The sequence below is a fragment of the Staurois parvus genome, unplaced genomic scaffold, assembly GCF_062004578.1.
Source record: "Staurois parvus isolate SC_StPar_1 unplaced genomic scaffold, SC_StPar_1.0 ptg001689l, whole genome shotgun sequence".
Classification (NCBI taxonomy): Eukaryota; Metazoa; Chordata; class Amphibia; order Anura; family Ranidae; genus Staurois; species Staurois parvus.
In genome coordinates this window covers 421,020-438,202 of record NW_028319485.1, presented here as the reverse complement: position 1 = coordinate 438,202, position 17,183 = coordinate 421,020, and the positions used below count along the sequence as shown (strand labels likewise).

General features: G+C 49.2%; 1 protein-coding gene across 1 annotated transcript in view; it reads right to left on the bottom strand.

The window, feature by feature from the left end:
- Positions 1 to 15,931, bottom strand: part of LOC149434742 (uncharacterized) — a 55,548-nt gene extending 39,617 nt beyond the window's left edge. Inside the window, exon 1 of the mRNA XM_089663445.1 lies at positions 15,809 to 15,931. The gene's annotated coding sequence lies outside the window, so the exon portion shown is untranslated. The remainder of the gene's footprint in view (positions 1 to 15,808) is intronic.
- Between the last annotated feature and the right edge of the window lie 1,252 nt (positions 15,932 to 17,183).

Genomic DNA, 17,183 nt, shown 5'->3' with positions numbered 1-17,183 from the left:
CGGAGGTATGACAGTGATCAGTATGTATAAGAGAGGAGAACGGAGGTATGACAGTGATTGGTATGTACAGGAGAGGAGTATGGGAAGTATGACAGTGATTGGTATGTACAGGAGAGGAGTGTGGAGGTATGACAGTGATCGGTAAGTACAGGAGAGGAGTATGGAGGTATGACAGTGATCAGTATGTACAGGAGAGGAGTGTGGGGGTTATGACAGTGATCAGTATGTACATGAGAGGAGTACGGAGGTATGATAGTGATGGGTATGTAAAGGAGAGGAGTACGGAGGTATGACAGTGATGGGTATGTACAGGAGAGGAGTATGGAGGTATGACAGTGATCGGTATGTACAGGAGTGGAGTACGGAGGTATGACAGTGATCGGTATGTACAGGAGAGGAGTGTGGGGGGTCTGTCAGTGATCGGTATGTACAGGAGAGGAGTACAGAGGTATGACAGTGATGGGTATGTACAGGAGAGGAGTACGGAGGTATGACACTGATCGGTATGTACAGGAGAAAAGTGTGGAGGTATGACAGTGATTGGTATGTACAGGAGAGGAGTACAGAGGTATGACAGTGATTGGTATGTACAGGAGAGAAGTACGGAGGTATGACAGTGATGGGTATGTACAGGAGAGGAGTATGGGGGATATGACAGTGATCGGTATGTACAGGAGAGGAGTGTGGAGGTATGACAGTGATTGGTATGTACAGAATAGGAGTACGGAGGTATGACAGTGATTGGTATGTACAGGAGAGGAGTATGGGGGGTATGACAGTGATCGGTATGTACAGGAGAGGAGTGTGGAGGTATGACAGTGATCGGTATGTACAGGAGAGGAGTGTGGAGGTATGACAGTGATCGGTATGTACAGGAGAGGAGTACGGAGGTATGACAGTGATCGGTATGTACAGGAGAGGAGTATGGGGGGTATGACAGTGATCGGTATGTACAGGAGAGGAGTGTGGAGGTATGACAGTGATCGGTATGTACAGGAGAGGAGTGTGGAGGTATGACAGTGATCGGTATGTACAGGATAGGAGTACGGAGGTATGACAGTGATGGGTATGTACAGGAGAGGAGTACGGAGGTATGACAGTGATGGGTATGTACAGGAGAGGAGTACGGAGGTATGACAGTGATGGGTATGTACAGGAGAGGAGTGTGGAGGTATGACAGTGATCGGTATGTACAGGATTGGAGTACGGAGGTATGACAGTGATCGGTATGTACAGGAGAGGAGTGTGGAGGTATGACAGTGATTGGTATGTACAGAATAGGAGTACGGAGGTATGACAGTGATTGGTATGTACAGGAGAGGAGTATGGGGGGTATGACAGTGATCGGTATGTACAGGAGAGGAGTGTGGAGGTATGACAGTGATCGGTATGTACAGGAGAGGAGTGTGGAGGTATGACAGTGATCGGTATGTACAGGATAGGAGTACGGAGGTATGACAGTGATCGGTATGTACAGGAGAGGAGTACGGAGGTATGACAGTGATGGGTATGTACAGGAGAGAAGTACGGAGGTATGACAGTGATGGGTATGTACAGGATTGGAGTACGGAGGTATGACAGTGATCGGTATGTACAGGAGAGGAGTACGGCGGTATGACAGTGATCGGTATGTACAGGAGAGGAGTGTGGGAGGTATGACAGTGATGGGTATGTACAGGAGGAGTACGGAGGTATGACAGTGATTGGTATGTACAGGAGAGGAGTACGGAGGTATGACAGTGATGGGTATGTACAGGAGAGGAGTACGGAGGTATGACAGTGATGGGTATGTACAGGAGAGGAGTGTGGGAGGTATGACAGTGATCGGTATGTACAGGAGAGGAGTGTGGGGGGTATGACAGTGATCAGTACGTATAGGAGAGGAGTGTGGAGGTATGACAGTGATGGGTATGTACAGGAGAGGAGTACGGAAGTATGACAGTGATGGGTATGTACAGGAGAGGAGTACGGAGGTATGACAGTGATCAGTATGTACAGGAGAGGAGTGTGGAGGTACGACAGTGATCGCTATGTACAGGAGAGGAGTGTGGAGGTTTGACAGTAATCGGTATGTGCAGGAGAGGAGTGGTGGAGGTATGACAGTGATGGGTATGTTCAGTAGAGGAGTACGGAGGTATGACAGTGATCAGTATGTATAAGAGAGGAGAACGGAGGTATGACAGTGATTGGTATGTAGAGGAGAGGAGTATGGGAAGAATGACAGTGATTGGTATGTAGAGGAGAGGAGTGTGGAGGTATGACAGTGATCGGTATGTACAGGAGAGGAGTATGGAGGTATGACAGTGATCAGTATGTACAGGAGAGGAGTGTGGGGGTTATGACAGTGATCAGTATGTACATGAGAGGAGTACGGAGGTATGATAGTGATGGTTATGTAAAGGAGAGGAGTACGGAGGTATGACAGTGATGGGTATGTACAGGAGTGGAGTACGGAGGTATGACAGTGATCGGTATGTACAGGAGAGGAGTGGGGGGGTATGACAGTGATCGGTATGTACAGGAGAGGAGTACGGAGGTATGACAGTGATGGGTATGTACAGGAGAGGAGTACGGAGGTATGACACTGATCGGTATGTACAGGAGAAAAGTGTGGATGTATGACAGTGATTGGTATGTACAGGAGAGGAGTACGGAGGTATGACAGTGATCGGTATGTACAGGAGAGGAGTACGGAGGTATGACCGTTCCCAGGGAGGAGTATCTCAGGAAGGGTCTATACTCCACCATAACTCTGGTTCTCGGAGTGTCAGGTCCCAGCGGGTTCTCCTGGTGTCTCTCCTGTTATTCTGTCTCGGACCAATCAGAGGAACATGGTGGGAGATCGGCCTGAATGTCCTTCCTAGGAGGGAATACCGGAGCCATTCTGAGGCCCATTTAATGGCCGGCAATGAGGAGGAAACCAACACTGAGAAGTAGATTGTGATGCCGGATTTACTGAAATCCTAGATCAGCAGTATAGTTCCTCCAACATTTGGAGAACGTGGTGACCCTCTTCATCAAGCTTACAGACATCGGCTGATTTTTGCACTGTTATTGGGTTATTTGGTCGGCCATTTTTTGGGGGGGTTTGCATAGTTTTTTTATTGGTCTTGTTGGAAAAGTTGTGGCCGATATGGACAATCGGCCGATTTTCCTGGCAATAATGGGAAGAAGAAGAAAAAGAAGAAAAAGGAAGAAGAAGAAGAAGCAGAAAAAGGAAGAAGAAGGAAGAATGAAGAAGAAGACGATTGCAGACTGTCACATCTAGAAGAGGACATTTTATTCTGCTAAAGTGAATGGATCATCGGAATGGGAGACACCTGAATCCTTCCTATGAACTGGAAGTCCAGTCCGCGATTATATTTTATATGAAAAAGTCTTGCTGTTGCAACAAATGTATCCATTTGTATCCAAAAAAAATATAAAGTATTTGCATTGCTGTCACATTGTATGGTGTGCTCCTCTGTCTCTGGTTTCTTGTCCATTCTTTCGTGACCATTGGTGGCAGCATCCATGGCGGCAACGACCAATTATTTTGTGTATCGGCCGACAATTCAGCCGATAAATGACCTGTCTATGACCTGCTAAAGTGATCGGGTCTACAGCACTAGGATGCCACACTGCTGACACCATACCGGTCCCGGCAGCCATCTTGGATCCTCATACTGGTCAGTGATTTCTGTTCATTCATTTATCTGGCTAATAAAGCCCCCTCTGCTCATACGGTATCACGCTATGGACCTCCTTTTTTCCTGAGCTCCTTTGAGCTCCCACTATCTACAGAGGAGGTGAGCCATCCAGGGACGGCTGATGTAGATTCCAGAGGGACACCAGATCTGACCAGACCTTTAAAGGGGATACCCTGTAACTTTGAGATTGATATCTCTAAATGTGCAGTGTGATTGCGCGTCTGGTGAGTGCGCAGTCTTTACACTTTCCCTTATCACCAACCATTTGGACCAGTCATTTGGATCCGGAAGACCCATAGACACCTTATTATTTGGACTATACCTGACACCGTGCACATGGCGGGTCACTGATTAGTGACGCAATACACTTTTATGTATGTATTTGCACTATGTCACTTTCTCACTTGTTTTTTAGGATTGTTATTTTAATCTATTGATGTTTTATTATATTTAGAAGCTGTTTATTAGGCTTGACATATCATATGATGATGATGTTTAAGCACTACACCCTGCTATTATATTATTAAGGAATAGGAACCTGACTTACCTATGTGGTCTGAAGTGGAGGAGATCCCATGCTGGTGGTCGTGTGTATAAGATGGAGACGGAGAACCTGTTTGACTGGTTGGAACCAGCTGTAAAATGTCCGAAAACAGGGAAGTGTTTCATGTACAGGATGTAGCATTTCGTACATCTCACACTGGGATTTCCTGGGTTGGTCTCATAATGAGGAACATGAAAATAACTGATGAATACAGAGGGTGCAGTATGGAGAGCAGAGACTACACCGTGTTCCAAATGATTCTGCAAATGATATTTCCTCATTTCCCTCAATAATTGATGTAAATATCAGTCGGCAGAATTCTCAGGTTATCAGCTATGAAGAGGACAATTCACATTTTATTGAACAAACCTCCTAATGATAACAGGATTTGTGTTCCGGATTATTCCGCACAGGAAGTTTCCAAACACTTTCTAGGTTGTAAAGAACTGAAAATTGTCATTTGTTGTGTTTGCAGCAGATTTACTGAAATCAAAAGCTTTTCAATCAAACTTTTCCCAACATTGTAACTTTGTAAACATTTGAAGCGGTCACGTTACATTGTAACATAGGAGCCCTTATCTGATAGCAGATCACAAGTCTGGCATCCATTGAACTTGGCAGTTTTTGGACAGTTTCTGCTTGAATTTGTTTGCAAGATGTCAGAATAGCCTCCCAGAGCTGCTGTTTGGATGTAAACTGCCTCCCACCCTCATAGATCTTTTGCTTGAGGATGCTCCAAAGGTTCTCAATAGGATTGAGGTCAGGGGAGGATGGAGGCCACGCCATGACTTTCTCTCCTTTTATCCCCATAGCAGCCATTGATGCAGAGGTATTCTTTGCAGCATGAGATGGTGCATTGTCATGCATGAAGATGATTTTATTACGGAAAGCATAGTTCTTCCTTCTGTACCAGGGAAGAAAGTGGTCAGTCATAAACTCCACATACTTTGCAGAGGTCATCTTTACACCTTCGGGGACACTAAAGGGGCCGACCAGCTCTGTTCCCATGCTTCCGGCCCAAAACATGACTCCACCACCACCTTGCTGATGTCGCAGCCTTGTTGGAACAGGGTGGCCGTCCACCAACCATCCACTACTCCATCCATCTGGACCATCCAGGGTCGCACGGCACTCATCAGTGAACAGGACTGCTTGAAAATGAGTCTTCATGTATTTTTCTGCCCAATGCAGCCGTTTCTGCTTGTGAGCATTGGTTAGTGGTGGCCGAATAGAAGGTTTCTGCACAGTTGCAGGACTCTGGAGGACTCTACACCTTGATGTCCGTGGGACTCCAGAGGCACCAGCAGCTTCAAATATCTGTTTGCTGCTATGTAATGGGATTTTAGCAGCTGCTCTCTTGATCCGATGCATGGATCTGGCAGAAATCTTCCTCAATGTGCCTTTATCTGCACCAACCCGTCTGTGCTCTGAATCAGCCACAAATCTCTTCATAGTGCGATGATCACGCTTACGTTTTCCTGAAATATCGAATGTTTTCATCCCTCGTCCAAGGCATCGAACTATTTCACTCTTTTCGGGAGCAGAGAGGTCCTTTTTCTTCCCCATATTGCTTGAAAATGGGGATCTGCTTAACCCCTCCCCCTCCGGAGGATTTACCCCCCTTCCTGACCACGCCTCTTTTTGCTACTGAGCACTGCACTAATTCAACTGACAATTGCGTGATCGTGCAACGCTGCACCCAAACAAAATTTACATCCTTTTTTTTCTTTCGGTGGTATTCGATCGCCTGTGCGGTGTTTATTTTTTGCACTATAAAAAAAAAGTCTGACAATTTTGAAAAAAAAAAAAAACAATATTTGGACTTTTTGCTATAAAACATGTCCAGTAAAAAAATGTAAAAATCAAATTTAGTCATAAATTTCGGCCAAAATGCATTCTGTGACATGTCTTTGCTAAAAGAAATCCCAATACGTGTAAATTAATTGGTTTACATGAAAGTTATAGCGTCTACAAATGGCGGGAAAGATACTGGGATTTTTTTTTTAATTATACTAATGGCGGCGATCGGCGACTTATGGAGTGATCAGCGATTTATGACAGTGATCAGCGACTTACGGCAGTGATCAGCGATTTATGACAGTGATCAGCAACTTATGGTGGTGATCAGCGATTTATGACAGTGATCAGCAACTTATGACAGTGATCGGCGACTTATGGCGGTGATCAGCGATTTATGACAGTGATCAGCGACTTATGGCGGTGATCTGCGATTTATGACAGTGATCAGCGACTTATGGCGGTGATCTGCGATTTATGACAGTGATCAGCGACTTATGGCGGTGATCTGCGATTTATGACAGTGATCAGCGACTTATGATGGGACTGCAGCGGACATTGTGACATTGTGACACTGGGGAGGAACTGACTTGAGATCACTGACATCCTCAGTGACACCAATATAGTGATGAGTGCAAAAAAAAAAAAACCCTGCCACTACTAATGGCACAGGGGAGGAAGGGGTTCACTTTTGTATTCAGTGAAAGGGTTAACTGTGTGGGGGGAGTGTTTTACTAGGGGGCGGGGCGGGGGTGTGTACTGCACAGGGACACGCTGATCCCGGGAGATAAAGTCTTCTCTCAGGATCAGCCTGCTCTGAACTGACAGATGACAGAGCTGCAATGTAAATACTGCCGCCGTGCTATCTGTCAGTGATTACCGGTAATCGCCTGGAGTCGGCGGGTAATGACCGGCTGGGATCCGGTGATGGCCTTCCGCTGCCTCCATCAACGGGACGGGTAGGGCGGGCACATGCCTTGCGCGTCCCCTACCTGTTTTGCACAGCGACGTTAAAAGACAGGTGCCGCTCTGCTACAGTAAAAACACTGCGGCGGGTGACAAGCGGGTAATAATGGGGAACGCCGTCCTTTAGTAGTTTTTCCTTCAGTTGGGCTCACCGGCCAATCTAATTATCTCCGGTGTCCCAGATTGTTTTCAGTGATCAAAAGAGCCCTGACACACAATGCCATCCATGAGTTACACTGAAAAACAAAAGATTTCATCTTTGTGACACTTAAATAGAGTTTGCAGAATAATGTGGAACGCGATGTAGATGGTGCCGGTCCAAATATTATTATTATTATACAGGATTTATATGGCGGCAGAAGGTTTGCTCAGCGCTGTACATTATAGTGGGGACAGAACATGAGACAATACAGTAACAATACAATACACGAGGGGGGCGAGGGCCCTGATCCTGGGAGCTTACAATCTAGGAGGGGGGGGAGAGTGGTACAGGAGGAAGTGGCTGTGGGGGATGGAGTGGTAGGAGGAGAGGAGGAGATCGGCTGTTAGGTGAGGGTGGGGTAGGCTTCCCTGAAGAGATGGGTTTTCAGGGTGCGCCTAAAGGTGAGGAGGGTAGGTGACAGTCTGATGGATTGGGGTACGGAGTTCCATAGGATGGGGAAGTCCTAGTGAAGTCCTGCAGTCGGGCGTGGGAGGTGGAGACCAGGGAGCTAGAAAGTAGGAGGTCTTGTGAGGAGCGAAGAGTATGGCTTGGGTGGTATTTGGGTATCAGGTCGGTGAGGTAGTTTGGGGCGGAGTTATGAATGGCTTTGTATGTCAGTGTTAGTAGTTTGAATTTGATGCTTTGGGCAATCGGGATCCAGTGGAGGGAATGACAGAGGGGGGTGGAGTCAGTGGAGAGAATAACAGAGGGGGGTGGAGCCAGTGGAGGGAATGACAGAGGGGGGTGGAGCCAGTGGAGGGAATGACAGAGGGGGGGTGGAGCCAGTGGAGGGAATGACAGAGGGGGATGGAGGCCAGTGGAGGGATTGGAAGAGGGGGTGGAGACAGTGGAGGGAATGACAGAGGGGGGTGGAGGTCAGTGGAGGGAATGACAGAGGGGGGTGGAGGTCAGTGGAGGGAATGACAGAGGGGGGTGGAGGCCAGTGGAGGGAATGACAGAGGGGGGTGGAGGCCAGTGGAGGGAATGACAGAGGGGGGTGGAGGCCAGTGGACGGAATGACAGAGGGGGGTGGAGGCCAGTGGACGGAATGACAGAGGAGGGTGGAGGCCAGTGGACGGAATGACAGAGGGGGGTGGAGCCATTAGAGGGAATGACAGAGGGGGTGGAGCCAGTGGAGGGAATGACAGAGGGGGGTGGAGCCAGTGGAGGGAATGACAGAGGGGGGTGGAGCCAGTGGAGGGATTGACAGAGGGGGGTGGAGGACACTGAGTGGAGGCCAGTGGAGGGAATGACAGAGAGGGGTGGAGCCAGTGGAGGGAATGACAGAGGGGGGTGGAGCCAGTGGAGGGAATGACAGAGGGGGGTGGAGGACACTGAGTGGAGGGAATGACAGAGGGGGTGGAGGACACTGAGTGGAGGCCAGTAAGGGAATGACAGAGGGGGGTGGAGCCAGTGGAGGGAATGACAGAGGGAGGTGGAGCCAGTGGAGGGAATGCCAGAGGGGGTGGAGCCAGTGGAGGGAATGCCAGAGGGGGGGTGGCAGAAGCGGAGCGGTTGGTGAGGTGGATGAGTCTGGCCGCTGAGTTCAGGGTAGACTGAAGCGGGGATAGTCTGTGATGAGGGAGACCGGTGAGGAGGGAGGTCGGGGAGGAGGGAGGTCGGTGAGGAGGGAGGCCGGTGAGGAGGGAGTTGCAGTAGTCCAGACGTGAGATAATAAGGGAGCAGCTGGAAAGTATAAATGCTGGAAAAAAAAAAATGGAAAAAAATGTATTGTGAGCTCCGGGAACAGGAAATGTACCATGACAAGCAACGTGTGTGACCAGTACATTGCAACTGAAGAAGTGAGACCACAACACATAGCTGGGGACCATCAGCAAGTTGTGTGTATCCAGAAATGGAATGGAACAATGATCCCGGGGGGGGGGAATCACCCGTACATGAGGTGTGGATCCAGAAATGAAATGGAACAATGATCCCGGGGGGGGGGGGGGGGGAATCACCCGTACATGAGGTGTGGATCCAGAAATGAAATGGAACAATGATCCCGGGGGGGGGGGGATCACCCGTACATGAGGAGTGGATCCAGAAATGAAATGGAACAATGATCCTGGGGGGGGGGGATCACCCGTACATGAGGTGTGGATCCAGAAATGAAATGGAACAATGATCCCGGGGGGGGTCACCCGTACATGAGGTGTGGATCCAGAAATGAAATGGAACAATGATCCCGGGGGGGGGGGGATCACCCGTACATGAGGTGTGGATCCAGAAATGAAATGGAACAATGATCCCGGGGGGGGGGATCACCCGTACATGAGGTGTGGATCCAGAAATGAAATTGAACAATGATCCCGGGGGGGGGTGAATCACCCGTACATGAGGTGTGGATCCAGAAATGAAATGGAACAATGATCCCGGGGGGGGGGGGGGGGGGGAATCACCCGTACATGAGGTGTGGATCCAGAAATGAAATGGAACAATGATCCCGGGGGGGGGATCACCCGTACATGAGGTGTGGATCCAGAAATGAAATGGAACAATGATCCCGGGGGGGGGGGGGGATCACCCGTACATGAGGTGTGGATCCAGAAATGAAATGGAACAATGATCCCGGGGGGGATCACCCGTACATGAGGTGTGGATCCAGAAGGGGTGATGGTGAAGTAGAAATCTCCTCCTCTATAGGGATCAGGGATGTGATGGATGGCCATGCCATGGAGATCATGGATTGGATGTTGGGCCCCCACACAGTGAGCAGTGACCGGGGGGTCATGATAAGTGATGAGAAGAGCTGCTCTGGGTTCGGTTCGGTTCTGCAGGGTTTGGGGAACACAAAAGATGTTTGGATGCCGAACCCGGAACCATCGAAATTAGGGTAGGTGATCTGTGTGTTTGGGGGGGGGGTGATCTGTGTGTGGGGGAGGTAGGTGATCTGTGTGGGGGGAGGTAGGTGATCTGTGTGTGGGGGGAGGTAGGTGATCAGTGTGGGGGGAGGTAGGTGATCTGTGTGTTTGGGGGGGTGATCTGTGTGTGGGGGAGGTAGGTGATCAGTGTGGGGGGAGGTAGGTGATCAGTGTGGGGGGGGGGAGGTAGGTGATCTGTGTGTGGGGGGAGGTAGGTAATCTGTGTGTGGGGGGAGGTAGGTGATCTGTGTGTGGGGGGAGGTAGGTGATGCGTGTGAAGGTATGACAGTGATGGGTATATACAGGAGAGGAGTGTGGAGGTATGACAGTGATCGGTATGTACAGGAGAGGAGTACGGAGGTATGACAGTGATCGGTATGTACAGGAGAGGAGTACGGAGGTATGACAGTGATCGGTATGTACAGGAGAGGAGTACGGAGGTATGACAGTGATCGGTATGTACAGGAGAGGAGTACGGAGGTATGACAGTGATGGGTATGTACAGGAGAGGAGTACGGAGGTATGACGGTGATGGGTATGTACAGGAGAGGAGTACGGAGGTATGACGGTGATGGGTATGTACAGGAGAGGAGTACGGAGGTATGACAGTGATGGGTATGTACAGGAGAGGAGTGTGGAGGTATGACAGTGATGGGTATGTACAGGAGAGGAGTACGGAGGTATGACAGTGATGGGTATGTACAGGAGAGGAGTACGGAGGTATGACAGTGATGGGTATGTACAGGAGAGGAGTACGGAGGTATGACAGTGATGGGTATGTACAGGAGAGGAGTGTGGAGGTATGACAGTGATGGGTATGTACAGGAGAGGAGTACGGAGTTGTGACAGTGATGGGTATGTACAGGAGAGGAGTACGGAGGTATGACTGTGATGGGTATGTACAGGAGAGGAGTGTGGGAGGTATGACAGTGATGGGTACGTACAGGAGAGGAGTACGGAGGTATGACAGTGATGGGTATGTACAGGAGAGGAGTACGGAGGTATGACAGTGATGGGTATGTACAGGAGAGGAGTACGGAGGTATGACAGTGATGGGTATGTACAGGAGAGGAGTACGGAGGTATGACAGTGATGGGTATGTACAGGAGAGGAGTACGGAGGTATGACAGTGATGGGTATGTACAGGAGAGGAGTACGGAGGTATGACAGCGATGGGTATATACAGGAGAGGAGTACGGAGGTATGACAGCGATGGGTATGTACAGGAGAGGAGTACGGAGGTATGACAGCGATGGGTATGTACAGGAGAGGAGTACGGAGGTATGACATTGATGGGTATGTACAGGAGAGGAGTACGGAGGTATGACATTGATGGGTATGTACAGGAGAGGAGTACGGAGGTATGACAGTGATGGGTATGTACAGGAGAGGAGTACGGAGGTATGACAGTGATGGGTATGTACAGGAGAGGAGTACGGAGGTATGACAGTGATGGGTATGTACAGGAGAGGAGTACGGAGGTATGACAGTGATGGGTATGTACAGGTGAGGAGTACGGAGGTATGACAGTGATGGGTATGTACAGGTGAGGAGTACGGAGGTATGACAGTGATGGGTATGTACAGGAGAGGAGTACGGAGGTATGACAGTGATGGGTATGTACAGGAGAGGAGTACGGAGGTATGACAGTGATGGGTATGTACAGGAGAGGAGTACGGAGGTATGACAGCGATGGGTATGTACAGGAGAGGAGTACGGAGGTATGACAGCGATGGGTATGTACAGGAGAGGAGTACGGAGGTATGACAGCGATGGGTATGTACAGGAGAGGAGTACGGAGGTATGACATTGATCGGTATGTACAGGAGAGGAGTACGGAGGTATGACAGTGATGGGTATGTACAGGAGAGGAGTACGGAGGTATGACAGTGATGGGTATGTACAGGAGAGGAGTACGGAGGTGTGACAGTGATGGGTATGTACAGGAGAGGAGTACGGTGGTATGACAGTGATGGGTATGTACAGGAGAGGAGTACGGAGGTATGACAGTGATGGGTATGTACAGGAGAGGAGTACGGAGGTGTGACAGTGATGGGTATGTACAGGAGAGGAGTACGGAGGTATGACAGTGATCGGTATGTACAGGAGAGGAGTACGGAGGTATGACAGTGATGGGTATGTACAGGAGAAGAGTGTGGGGGGTATGACAGTGATGGGTATGTACAGGAGAGGAGTACGGAGTTGTGACAGTGATGGGTATGTACAGGAGAGGAGTACGGAGGTATGACTGTGATGGGTATGTACAGGAGAGGAGTGTGGGAGGTATGACAGTGATGGGTATGTACAGGAGAGGAGTACGGAGGTGTGACAGTGATGGGTATGTACAGGAGAGGAGTACGGTGGTATGACAGTGATGGGTATGTACAGGAGAGGAGTACGGAGGTATGACAGTGATGGGTATGTACAGGAGAGGAGTACGGAGGTGTGACAGTGATGGGTATGTACAGGAGAGGAGTACGGAGGTATGACAGTGATCGGTATGTACAGGAGAGGAGTACGGAGGTATGACAGTGATGGGTATGTACAGGAGAAGAGTGTGGGGGGTATGACAGTGATGGGTATGTACAGGAGAGGAGTACGGAGTTGTGACAGTGATGGGTATGTACAGGAGAGGAGTACGGAGGTATGACTGTGATGGGTATGTACAGGAGAGGAGTGTGGGAGGTATGACAGTGATGGGTACGTACAGGAGAGGAGTACGGAGGTATGACAGTGATGGGTATGTACAGGAGAGGAGTACGGAGGTATGACAGTGATGGGTATGTACAGGAGAGGAGTACAGAGGTATGACAGTGATGGGTATGTACAGGAGAGGAGTACGGAGGTATGACAGCGATGGGTATGTACAGGAGAGGAGTACGGAGGTATGACATTGATCGGTATGTACAGGAGAGGAGTACGGAGGTATGACAGTGATGGGTATGTACAGGAGAGGAGTACGGAGGTATGACAGTGATGGGTATGTACAGGAGAAGAGTACGGAGGTATGACAGTGATGGGTATGTACAGGAGAGGAGTACGGAGGTATGACAGTGATGGGTATGTACAGGAGAGGAGTACGGAGGTATGACAGTGATGGGTATGTACAGGAGAGGAGTACGGAGGTATGACAGTGATGGGTATGTACAGGAGAGGAGTACGGAGGTATGACAGTGATGGGTACGTACAGGTGAGGAGTACGGAGGTATGACAGTGATGGGTACGTACAGGAGAGGAGTACGGAGGTATGACAGTGATGGGTACGTACAGGAGAGGAGTACGGAGGTATGACAGTGATGGGTACGTACAGGAGAGGAGTACGGAGGTATGACAGTGATGGGTACGTACAGGAGAGGAGTACGGAGGTATGACAGTGATGGGTACGTACAGGAGAGGAGTACGGAGGTATGACAGTGATGGGTATGTACAGGAGAGGAGTACGGAGGTATGACAGTGATGGGTATGTACAGGAGAGGAGTACGGAGGTATGACAGTGATGGGTACGTACAGGAGAGGAGTACGGAGGTATGACAGTGATGGGTACGTACAGGAGAGGAGTACGGAGGTATGACAGTGATGGGTATGTACAGGAGAGGAGTACGGAGGTATGACAGTGATGGGTATGTACAGGAGAGGAGTACGGAGGTATGACAGTGATGGGTATGTACAGGAGAGGAGTACGGAGGTATGACAGTGATGGGTATGTACAGGAGAGGAGTGTGGAGGTATGACAGTGATGGGTATGTACAGGAGAGGAGTACGGAGGTATGACAGTGATGGGTATGTACAGGAGAGGAGTACGGAGGTATGACAGTGATGGGTATGTACAGGAGAGGAGTACGGAGGTATGACAGTGATGGGTATGTACAGGTGAGGAGTACGGAGGTATGACAGTGATGGGTATGTACAGGAGAGGAGTACGGAGGTATGACAGTGATGGGTATGTACAGGAGAGGAGTACGGAGGTATGACAGCGATGGGTATGTACAGGAGAGGAGTACGGAGGTATGACAGCGATGGGTATGTACAGGAGAGGAGTACGGAGGTATGACAGCGATGGGTATGTACAGGAGAGGAGTACGGAGGTATGACATTGATCGGTATGTACAGGAGAGGAGTACGGAGGTATGACAGTGATGGGTATGTACAGGAGAGGAGTACGGAGGTATGACAGTGATGGGTATGTACAGGAGAGGAGTACGGAGGTGTGACAGTGATGGGTATGTACAGGAGAGGAGTACGGTGGTATGACAGTGATGGGTATGTACAGGAGAGGAGTACGGAGGTATGACAGTGATGGGTACGTACAGGAGAGGAGTACGGAGGTGTGACAGTGATGGGTATGTACAGGAGAGGAGTACGGAGGTATGACAGTGATCGGTATGTACAGGAGAGGAGTACGGAGGTATGACAGTGATGGGTATGTACAGGAGAAGAGTGTGGGGGGTATGACAGTGATGGGTATGTACAGGAGAGGAGTACGGAGTTGTGACAGTGATGGGTATGTACAGGAGAGGAGTACGGAGGTATGACTGTGATGGGTATGTACAGGAGAGGAGTGTGGGAGGTATGACAGTGATGGGTATGTACAGGAGAGGAGTACGGAGGTGTGACAGTGATGGGTATGTACAGGAGAGGAGTACGGTGGTATGACAGTGATGGGTATGTACAGGAGAGGAGTACGGAGGTATGACAGTGATGGGTATGTACAGGAGAGGAGTACGGAGGTGTGACAGTGATGGGTATGTACAGGAGAGGAGTACGGAGGTATGACAGTGATCGGTATGTACAGGAGAGGAGTACGGAGGTATGACAGTGATGGGTATGTACAGGAGAAGAGTGTGGGGGGTATGACAGTGATGGGTATGTACAGGAGAGGAGTACGGAGTTGTGACAGTGATGGGTATGTACAGGAGAGGAGTACGGAGGTATGACTGTGATCGGTATGTACACGAGAGGAGTAGGGAGGTATGACAGTGATGGGTATGTACAGGAGAGGAGTACGGAGGTATGACAGTGATGGGTATGTACAGGAGAGGAGTACGGAGGTATGACCGTTCCCAGGGAGGAGTATCTCAGGAAGGGTCTATACTCCACCATAACTCTGGTTCTCGGAGTGTCAGGTCCCAGCGGGTTCTCCTGGTGTCTCTCCTGTTATTCTGTCTCGGACACATCAGAGGAACATGGTGGGAGATCGGCCTGAATGTCCTTCCTAGGAGGGAATACCGGAGCCATTCTGAGGCCCATTTAATGGCCGGCAATGAGGAGGAAACCAACACTGAGAAGTAGATGCTGAGATATATACAGCACGGGGCAGCACAGTGGCTGAGTGGTTAGCACTTCCACCTGGCAGTACTCAGGTTGTTGGTTCAAATCCCAACCATGGCACCACCTGCCTGGAGTTTGCATGTTCTCCCTGTGCCTGTGTGGGTTTCCTCCGGGTACTCAGGTTTCCTCCCACACTACAAAGACATGCTGAGAGGTGAATTGTCTCCTAAGTTGTCCCTAGTATGTGTATGTATGAATGTGAGTTAGGGCCCTTAGATTGTACTCTCCTCGGGGGCGGGGACTGATGGGAATGTACAATATAGATGTAAACTGACGGCGCTATATAAGTACCTGGAATAAATAATAATAATACACCCAGATCATCGATGACGAGGAGGAAGGTTCAGTCAAAGATGATTGGTCCGTCTATAGCAGGGACAGGAGCCGGGACCAGGAATAGGAGATCCACCTGACTTACCCGTGTGCTCTGACATGGAGAAGATCCCATGCTGGCCCTATGGTGGCCGTGTGTTCAGGATGGAGACCGACAATCACAGGATCGTCTGGAATCCGATCTAAAATGGCTGAAAGGAGGAAAGTGTTCCCGGGACAGGAAGTGACACCAGACAGGAAGTGAGACAAATAGGAAGTGACTCCAGACAGATTTATACAGAGGCTGCAGTATGCAGAGCAGACACTAGATGGTGCTGGTCCAAAAAAAGCTGAATAGCATAAAACAACAGAGAAAAAAAACTGAAAAACAAAAGATGATGGCGGCTCGTAAACTTCTATTATCACAGTTATCACATTACAGTGGATTAGATCATCCTTCATTTTGCTGTAGCCTGCCTGTCCCTCCTCCGGTGGCCATTTTCCCTTAGTCTGATATCAATGTTCGCACAGTTATACACATCACATTGCAGTGGATTAGATCTCCCTCCATTTTGTTGTAGCCCGCCTGTCCCTCCTCCGGTGGCCATTTTCCTTTAGTCTAATACAATGTACGCACAGTTATCATATTACAGTGCAGTGGATTAGCACTCCCTCCTCCGGCGGCCATTTTCCCTTAGTCTGATATGAATGCTGGCACATTGTGTCCCCTGATATTAGACATTAGCCGGGTGATTGTATACACACAGCGGGCAGATCTCAATCAATGTCACCCACTAGTCTATACTGTCACGGGGTTAGCCAGCCAATCATGTGGCTCCTATTCTGTCCTTCCAATGACCATTCCTAGTACATAGGACTCATCTTCCATACTACATTCATGATACAACAAGATGGAAACTCCCAATATACAGAGAAAATCTCCCATAAAATACATAGAAATCACATCTGCCCTAAAGGGCCATAAACATAAGAAGATTGCCCCCGACGCCCCCAGATTCATCTACAATACTAGCCAAGGTGTCATTGGTCCCCCTAATACACGGATAGTACCCCAATCCTGCATTCATACATGTGACAATACACCATGGATTCCTCCCGCTCTATATTATGTCTCCATACAAATCAGTCGCCATCCAATCCATCCATCTCACAAAAGCTCCAATACCCAGCAAATGTTTCCGTCTCCTCCTAGTAATAACCATGTGATCTCCATGAGAATAAAGCGCCAATTTGTGTCCTTATCCCCTCCCCCTACGCAGGATGTACACCCCTTCATGGCCACGCCTCTTTATGTAACTGACAATTGCGCGGTCGTGCAACGCTGCACCCAAACTAAATATCCGTCCTTTCTTCACACAAATAGAGCTTTCTGTCGGTGGGATGTCATCACCTGCGCGCTTTTTATTTTTCACACCATAAACAAAAAAAGACCAAAATTTTGAAGAAAAACAATATTTTGT